At 49.1% G+C, this 9,521-nt stretch overlaps 1 long non-coding RNA gene across 1 annotated transcript; it reads left to right on the plus strand.

Annotated features, from left to right (window-relative positions):
• The first annotated feature begins 3,691 nt into the window (after window positions 1-3,691).
• Window positions 3,692-6,725, plus strand: LOC141577803 (uncharacterized). Its single transcript, XR_012507271.1, has 3 exons — window positions 3,692-5,106; window positions 5,998-6,086; window positions 6,606-6,725. It is a non-coding gene; the product is annotated as an uncharacterized LOC141577803 (long non-coding RNA).
• The last annotated feature ends 2,796 nt before the right edge of the window (window positions 6,726-9,521 follow it).

Consider the following 9,521-nt stretch of genomic DNA (forward strand, 5'->3'; position numbering starts at 1 on the left):
AAGTTGTTTCACCCTCTGGGCAGAGGGAGCAACCAAGGCAGGGAATTGGGACCAGCTGGTGAAGCCTCCAGGCATCACATGCTTTCCAAAGGCAGCTCAGAATCACTCTGGAGGGAGCAAGTGATTAGTGCCCACAATGAGCAGTGAGCAGTTGGGAGGTGCTAAAGAGGTATTAAACACCTTCTCCAGCTGCAGCTGCCGATAACAGACCATGAGCCAGAGCAGTGAAGCTAGCCTAGGACTGGGGGTGGCAGGAGAGGAGAAACCAGCCAGTGATAGCCGTTATCACAGCAGCCTCAAAAGTCTCGCTAGCAGGGATTCAAGTTTTTCTAGTGCTTGCCCTGAAATCCCAATCCATTTTAAATAACAGAAACACCCCAAGGGAAAATACTGGGGACTCGGAGTAATCTCAAAACTCTTGTAAAAATAATAGCCAGCATCTAACACTGTGCCATGTGCTGTTCTAAGCACTGCCTGTATTAAGTCATTTAATCTTCACATCAGCCTGCAAGGTAAAGACAACTGCTGTTCTCATTTTACAGATGAGGAAATTGAGGCACAGAGAAGCAACTTGCCAAGGTCACATGTCCAGTGATGAGGTGTCAAGCAGGCCCCGACACCTTATATAACACAAGGTCAAAGGAGGTGAAGTTTGGGGGCAGGACAGTCAAATTCAGACTGTTCTGTTCATCTTCCAAACCAGAGACCAACTGTGTAGGCCTCTGACTTCTGGGACCTGAGAGAGCCTGTCTGGCAGGCACTTCTCCATCCAGTCCCACCATTCTGTGCCTCCTCAAGCTTCTGCTGCTCTTTGAACCTGCACTTTTCTCATCCCCCTGCAGGGCAAGTGGTGCCCCTCCATCTCCTCCAAATCTGCTGGAGGAGGTTCCTTAGGGAGTTGTCTGGGCTGCAGGCCCCTAGCGGGGAGTGGAAGAGGAACTAAATGGCAGGATCTGGCCAAGGCCCGCGGACCAAGAGTCCCATTAAACTTCAAAGGTGCGGGATGGGAGCCAAGCTCATCACTTGACTGCAGAGCTGAGGGCCTCAGTGACATCCAGCTCACCCTGGCAGGTCTCTGTCTCGCATAGTAACAGGCTGCAAGCCTCTTCCAGCTGCTGCTGCCGCCAGGGCTATGCCAGAGCCCACTTTCCACTTTATCTGGGAGCAGCCCCTTTCCACCAAGAGGGAAGAGTGTGCTAGGAGGCCTACCTGACTGGGCTGGAGGTCCCAGGACAGCGGCTCTGCAGGCACTGTGAATGCCATCTGAACAAACTCAGCTCATCCTGCCTTCAAGCCTTTGCTTATATTGTGCACCCCATGAGCACTGCTTCCCGTCTCATTCAGTCCAGCTTCCCTACCCTTCAAACCCAGCTCATATCAGAGGATAGTGTGGATTCGTGAAAAGTTGGACACATATTTAGCCTTAAAAAAAAAAAGGTTGGTAACATTATCATCCTTATTATTAACGATGGTAAACCAATACCCCCAGCTATCTTTGACTTTGTTGTAGATTTGAATTTGGAAGATCTGGGTTCACTTCCTGACCTTGCCACTTCTTAGTTGAATACTCTTTGGATAAATTGCTCAATCTCCCTTAACTAGAAAAGATTGATTCTAACACCTACACAGTGTACCCCACTGAGTGGGTGTGAAGCTCAAAGGAGATAAAGGATGTGAACAATATTTTGTAAATCACAGAACCTGCTACAAATGCTGGCATTGCCCTTCCTACCTCCACTGGCTCACGTGGGGCCCTGGCATTGGTGAACCTCTGTACCATGCCTGCCCCTTGGGGTGATCTCATCCCTGCAACTGGCCTAGCATAGGAGTGGCTAAATCCCTTCGCCCTCCTAGTCAACAAAAACAGACCTGGAATTTTTTTTAGAAGAAATTTTTGTTTAAAAATTAAGAGGGTAAATGAAGCTAAGAAAATAATAAAGAGGAGAAAAAATTGAACTTAGGAATACTGATGTCTCCTGCTATGAAGTCCAACCTCAGGGGCCAAATTCCTGGTGAACCCTGGAGGTTGAGAAGCACGAAAGAAAAGGAGAGCCCAGAACAATAGTGAGCCACTCTCCTCTCTCACACAGCGCTGAAACCTACAGATCTTAAAATAGCCTATGTCTGAGCCTCAAGCAATCCAGCCATCAGAGGCAGGTGTCCTGAGAATTCTTACACATAGGGCCCCTTACTCGCATGAGCCCCTTCCAAGGTCATATATTTTTTCAAGGTCATATATTTTATAATATTTGCTAAAGTAAGATTTTTGAACTATAATAGGTTGAGACCACTGCCTCCACCCCAGTTTCTTCTCTGTCACACCTCTCTTCATGTCAGCTGAGGAGGGGGAGGCTATGGCATTCGGAGATGTAACTAAGGGAATCTGAGTTGGGAATACATTCAGTTGAGTTTACTGTCACATTTTCATTGGTTATGTTGGGAAAACATTCAGTTTGATCACGTATAATACATTTATGTCATATATTTATTGCTAGCTAAGCTAGTTAGAAATGGCTTTCTGGGGGGAGGTTATAGCTCAGTGGTAGAATGCGTGCTTAGCATGTACGAGGTCCTGGGTTCAATCCCCAGTGCCTCCATTAAAATAAATAAATAAACCTAATCCCCCCCAAAAAAACCCCAAAAACAAAACAAAAAAAGATGTTTAGAAATGGCTTTTTGGAATATTCCCACTGTGCACTGTGGGGACTCACCTCAAGCAGTGCCAGGTGCAGGGCCAGAGACGTATCACATCTGGCACCAGAAGTCTGCAGACAGGAGAGGAGGAAGAAGGGTTGAGATGTATGGAGCCAGAAGCCAGTCTGTGAAAAATTCTTCCACTCATCGGATGGTCAAAGTGTACTGAGGTTTTCTGTTATCTGAAGCTTGTAAAATTTGGAGAGCCTGCTTTAAGAAAAAGAACATAAAATTAGGTATGAAGAAGGATATTTATTTAGAGTAAGAAAAAAATCACATGTCACAAAATTTTTAAAAGCTAGCGAATACCACAAACATCACGAAGTCCAGAAAAATAATCCAGACCAGCATCTGGATCAGCGCCTGCCAGCCGCTATGTGTGGGTCTGCCGTTTCTCCTCTGATGGGATGTGGGAAGAGGGACAATAAAGATTTAACTTCAGCTGACCCATTTGGGGTTCCCAGGAATAGAGAAAGATGGCAATAGTTAAATATGATTTTATGCCATATTTTGGCACCCTGTGTAATCCCTGGAGGAAGGACACAGACTCCTGAAGCCAGCGGCTCAGACGGTTTCCTGACCCAAAGGCTAAGAGATATAGGCCAGCTTCCCACGGCCCTGGCCTTTGCCATGTTCAAATACAGGGAGCCCAGATTTCCTCAGAGTTAGAAGGCCGCTGTGACTAATTCCTTAGGGGCTTGAGAGGACCCACCTTGGCCTATAGGACCCTTCCATGGCTCTGTAAGAACACTGGGTCACACAACTTAGGGGACACCTCCTAATGTTTACTTGGCACTTCTCTGTTTCTTAAATTGTATGCCCAGAAGCAGACCCTGCAACAAGGATTTGTGAGCAAGTGAAATTCTTAGGAATCTTCCCAGGAGTGGGGGTGGGAGACTGAGAAGAGAAAGAAGCTAAGCAAGACTGAGATGTCAGGCAAGAGGCCACGGGGGCGGATGGGGTGAGGGGGTGGGGGTATGGCTCAGTGTGCAGGGAGCTTGGGAGATGGAAGTGATTATACCCCTCACCCAGAGCCATCAGTTAGGGGCAGCCCATGGGGACTGAGGGAAGTAACTTTCCAGGCATTTCCCTGACCTCCATGTAGGCAGCCAAAGTGGGTTCCAGCAGCGGGGGACAGGTGTTGGCAAGGGGGTCCTGAAGTGATACAGGGACCTGAGGGTGTGGGCAGAGCGCTGACAGCACATGCTATGCCCACGCCCTGTCTGTTGCTGCTAACTGCTTTAGCTGCCTGGTCCTTATTCGTGGTCTGTTATCACTACAGTTACCATGTATTGATTACCTCACTGACTCCTCAGAACAGCCCTGTTATCGCCCCCATTTCATGGGTGAAGCAACTGAAGCTCAGAGACATCTGCTGTGACCTGCTCCAGGCCCTTCCTGACCACTGTCCCAGCTCTCACCACCCCGTTGTCTTCCTTCATGAACGCAGGCACCCTGTCTGGTGTGCTCCCACTCCCACACACTGCCCAGCACAGAGTCAGCATGGGATAGGTTCTCAGTGCATGAAGGATTCCAGAACCAAGGGCTCGGCCACCACCTAAATGCCATGCCTCCGGGACCATGCCTTGTGATACAGCACTATGGTGATGCCCTTCAGTGCCAGCCCAGTGCCAGGACTACAGGGTGCCCCTGGGTCCCACAGCAAATGCCTGCTGGGGGAAGGCAGCCCTGAGCAGAGTCTTGGAGAGTGCCAGGGAGACCGGCCCCAGCTGTCCTCTGACAGCACCCTCATTCACAACTGCAGCTGTATTTGTGACATTGTCCTCTAAACGATTCCAGTCTCCTGGGAATGACAGAAGCCTATTTGGGGATGGTTTTGTGTGTCCCTCGAGGTTCCCCCCAAAGTTGTATAGGATTCTCCACCTGTACATGCATTTAACATTCGTGTGTCAGATCACTAGGGGCCTCTGGACTGTGCGGCAAATCATCCCAAGCCTGAGAGCTCAGAGGGCTGTGGACAGACCCGTAACGGAGAATAAGACAACTGGAGGTGGAGCCCATAGCAATTGGATAAAGTATTTAGTCTGTACACAGGCCAAAGGAAAATTTGCCTTGGGAGACTGTCTGAGGCCCTGCAGGGGTTGAAAGGCAAGAGCTGCTCCCAGCTCTTGGGAGAGCAGGGAGGGATACAAAACACACCCCATCGTGTCCCACCTGCCCTTCACCTGGGCAGACAGTGACTGTGGTGCCCTGCGGTGCTGCTTCTCCCTGCTGCTGGAAGGAGTAGGGTCCAGGCTAGGAGGGAGAGAGATGTCGGAGGGAGAGAGATGTCTGCTGAAGGGGACGTCAGGCTGGGGAGGGCCCGCAGCCGAGCTGCTCTTGGAGGCTTGGGAGCTCCAGGCTGGTTGCCACCTGCCCTCCCCAACTCAGACTAAATATCCAGCCCTGTGGGTAAGTGAGAAATTCTTGGCCTCAGCCCGTCCAGGCCTCTCTGGCTTAAAATCGCCTTCCTTCATGGAACAGGGGCTGCTGTCTGCCCTTGGCCTGTTCTTCCTGTTCCTCACTCCAGGAGCTCAAGCTGATTGGCAGACTTATCCAAGCATGGAGGGTAGGGGCACTGGCCTTGGGAAGCAGCCAGGAAGAGGGAGGGAGTGAGAGTCAGAGACCTAGGACAGACAGGGTCAGAGACTGTCTGAGAGCAAGAGATAGGGTAAGATAGATGTGAAGACAAAGAGATGGAGTGAGAGAAACAGAGACTGGGAGACAGAGAGAAAGAGAGAGACAGAAGTAGAGAGAGGAGAGGTGAGGGATATAGACTACCCTATAGGAATGCCAGAGAAAGGAAAATGCAAATGACTGAGAAAGAGGAGATGATGGGGGAACAGCTGAGCAGACCGGGCCTTGAGCAGGTCTGAGCAGAAAGGCATGAGTTCTCTAAGGTGGGCCTTAGGGGATGGAGCAGGGACTTCCCACATCTGCTTCCCATCTGCATCCCACTCATGGCAGATTTGCATCCCCAGGCTTTCTCTCCAGAGCCACAATCCATTCAAAACAAACCTCGGCTTTTCATTCGTAGCTGCAAATCCATGCAGACATCTGTGGCGCTCTGGGGTTGTGTGGGGCCCCACAGGCTCTGGCAGTGCCGGTGTGGAACCAGGGACTGGGAAGGGATGGCAAAGGGTGGAGAAGGGGAGGAGAGATAGTGGCCCCCTGGCTCTGACCTGAGAGGACTAGGAATCTCGCTGAAAGGCTTGTAGGAGGCAGCCAGGTCCACAGGACTTCGCAGGCCCTTCCTCAGAGGCTGTACCTGCTGTGCTGGTAACAAAGCCTTCCCACATCCAGGTGAGAGATACACCAGAGCAGAGCCCTCAGCCGTCAAGACTGGCCACGTCAAAGCAAGATGCACAATGTTCGTGACAAATGGCACTTATGTAAGTTTTAATAAATGGGCTCTGTAAGGGAGTCCAGGCCCAAGCCCCTGCGTTGTCTCCCTTAGGACATTCTGCCGTGGTAGCTGCCCAGCCCCTGTGGGTCTCCTTTCTCTGCTCCTCCCCTCCCTGGACCCAAGTCCGAACCCCTCTAGGACTTTTTGACCCTTTTGTCACTTCACCCCAGTCCTATTATTGCCTCCCATCATTAGTCTATTCATTTACTCACTCACTCACTCATTTCACCATTCATTCAATAATTCATTTAGTCAACCATTGATTTCTTCATTCAGTGCTCACTGAGCACTGTGCGGGGCTTACAGTCCAGTTGCTAGGACTGTGGTCCCCCCCCCAACCCCGGAATTCATATGTTGGAGTCCTAATCCCCGTGTCATGATACTTGGAGTGGGCTTGAGAGGTGATTAGGTTTAGATAAGGTCATGAAAGTGGGGGTCCCATGGTGGGATTAGTGTCCTTGTAAGAAGAGGAAGAATCCAATTCTCTCTTTCTCTGCCGTGTGAGGACACAGAAGCCGCCAGCCGTCTGAAAACCAGGAAGAGGGCTCTCACTGGACACTGAATCTGCTGGCCGATAGATCTGGGACTTCCCAGCCTCCAGACTGTGAAGAATAAATTTCCATTGTTTGAGCCACCCTGTCTGTGGTATTTTGTAAGGCAGCCCGAGCTGACCAAGACACCAGTCAGTCGAAGAGGCAAATCATATACTGAGTGAAAGTTAACACAAGAGAGGTTGGAGGACAGACAGCACAAGAAATGTCGTAAGTCAAGGTAAGATGAAGTAGTTTAGACAGCCAGTTCCCTAGAATTTGAGAAAAGGGAGATGGAAATCTTCTCAAAGGAAGTGGCAGTTTGGGTTCCCCTTAGGATATGGCTTCTACCAGGATATGGAGGTGGGAGAACTCCAACATCCTTGAGTCAGCCCTGAAGCTGCCCAGGCCTAGGATTACAGGAAGACCCCAGGGACAGATAAGGTAATGAAAGGGGGACCTTCTAGAGTGTGAGCCTCAGTGTGACTCCTGCGGTGGACGGTGGTCCTCTCCTGCTGACCATCAGGACTGCACAGGGTTCCCTCAGTCCTTCCAGAGGGGAGGAGGCAGGGCCACAAAAGGCAAGACTGAAGGCTGGGAATTCAGCCAGACTTGCCTCCAAAGAGAGGCTCGGACAGAAGAGTTTGAGGGGTGGGAGGGTCCAGGTGAGCAGAAGGGAGACACTCCAGCTCTGGAGGATGGGGGAGGGGAGGCTGGCCTGGGTCAGGGGTCTCCCGGAGGAGGAAGCAGGAGTAAGTGGGCCAGAGGTGGGAAGTGGGATGGAGTGGATAGAGAGAGCGAGAGCGAGAGCGAGAGCGAGAGCGAGAGCGAGAGAGAGAGAGAGAGAGAGAGAGAGAGAGAGAGTGTGTGTGTTTGTGTGGTGGTTTACACTTGGGGACACGGCAGGAAACTAAGAAGTGCTCAGAGCAACAGCAGGGGCTCAGAACAGCGTCCAGCTTCCTGCCCAAGTGTCAGCTCTCTAAGGGATTGAACTAAGCTCAGGGCTCCTTCAGTAATGAGTAGTACAAGGGAATGTATTGGCTGTGCAACTGAAAAGTCCCGAATAGGACAGACTTCAAGCCCATTCTCCCCTCAGGGGCTGGAACAGTGCCATCAGGACTCATTTCCCTCCACTCTTGGCTCCGCCCTCAGTGGCAGTGGCTTATTCTCCGGCATGCACCCCCCTGCCCCCGCTGTTCTTTCCTCACAGGTTTTGACATTTTGGAGCCCCTGGCACAAAATCTCCCTCAGGCTGATTGGGTGGGTCCTCGCCTCAACCAATCACTGTGGCTGGGGCAATACAATGCTTTGACTGGCTAAGACCTCCGTCCCATGGTACCATGGGGAAAATGAATACTTTCACAGGAAAGTGTGAATGGTTTTGGTGGCAAAAACACATGCTGTTCCCATCCACTCACTGCTGTCTTAAAAAAGTATTGCAGTGTCTAGTAGGGTTGGAGCGTTTCTGTTCCAGGAGGGTGTAAGTGCCATGAGAACAGAGACTTTGTCTCTTTCAGAGATGGCAACCCCTCACAGTAATGCATGCTGCAATGCTCAATAAATACTGAATGAATTCAGCATGACTTAATTGCTGGAAATGCCAGCCTCCTGGTTAATGATTATTCAGTGTTTAGGGTACCACAGACTGTTCTAAGCAGTTTAAACATTTAAAATCATTTAGCCATGACACAATTCCATGGCAAGTACTGTTATTATCACCTGCATTTTACTGATGGGGAACTTGAGGTACAGGGAAGTTGCACAGCAAGTAGCAGACCTAGGGTTCAGACCCAGGCATCTGGCTCCAGCACATGTATTCACAGGCACTGCCTCATACTGCTCAGTAGATGTGGAAAGTCCATGAACTGGATCTTCAGGGCAGACAAATTTCCCAGATTATAATTTCTACGGATACTATTTCTTTTGTCTTTTCAGGCTTAAAGTTTCTCCAGCTTTCCTGGATCCTTGTAGGGCAGTGGAAGTGAGTGATTCTGTGGGGCCTGGGCACATCTCCTATTTCTCCCCTCAGCTGAAAGTTGAGTTGGCTACAGTTTCCTAGTTGGGGAATTAGAGGGGCTGAGCTTCTATACATGCACCTTCTTTTCATTCATTCGACTATTCATTCAAAGATATTTACTGAACCAAACAAGACTGGAATATTTTGTGGTGCTGGAAAATAAGGAAGTGTTTGGAAAAAGATGGAGCATGGCAGAAAGACAAGAAGCCAACTTGTGAGAGCTTCCAGTGGATGGAGCAACTTGAACAACAAAATAAAATAATGATAACCCTGGATTATAACCCATAGAATAAAGTGAATAGTCATGAGTCCCTAATGAAGTTAAAAAAAATTGGGAAAAAATGGGGAAGGAGGAAGAGCTCTTCTTTATAGAAGAATTCCAATGAATAAATATACAAGTAATGAGGGAAATACAAAAAAATCACTATTAGGCAAATATAATAGTAATCATTTTGGTAGGCAAGATCCAGCGGTGATGGATGCTAAAATCAGTAGAAAAAAGTTTGAGGAAAATCAGGATATTCCCAGGGTCTCAAAAAATCTCCCCCCTACAAGATACTTATTAGTTACAAAAGGAAGGAGAGTAGTAATTTTACAGGAGAGAAACAGTGGAGAAACCCAGCAGACACAAGCTTAACAAAGTGATCAAGGTTAACATCATCAGTAATAAGACATGTGACCTCATGCAGTGAGGAGGGTTCAGCACCACTTCTGTGGTATTTTTACCCAAATTGCAAAACCTCAGTATAGTTACAAGAAAACGTCAGACATACTCAAGTTGAGAGACAATAAAACTTAACTGAGGGGACGCATTAAAAGAGTCAAAGTGTTGAAAAACAAGGACAGAATGAAAAACTGTCACAGATTAGAGGAG

The sequence above is a fragment of the Camelus bactrianus genome, chromosome 6 (assembly GCF_048773025.1).
Source record: "Camelus bactrianus isolate YW-2024 breed Bactrian camel chromosome 6, ASM4877302v1, whole genome shotgun sequence".
Classification (NCBI taxonomy): Eukaryota; Metazoa; Chordata; class Mammalia; order Artiodactyla; family Camelidae; genus Camelus; species Camelus bactrianus.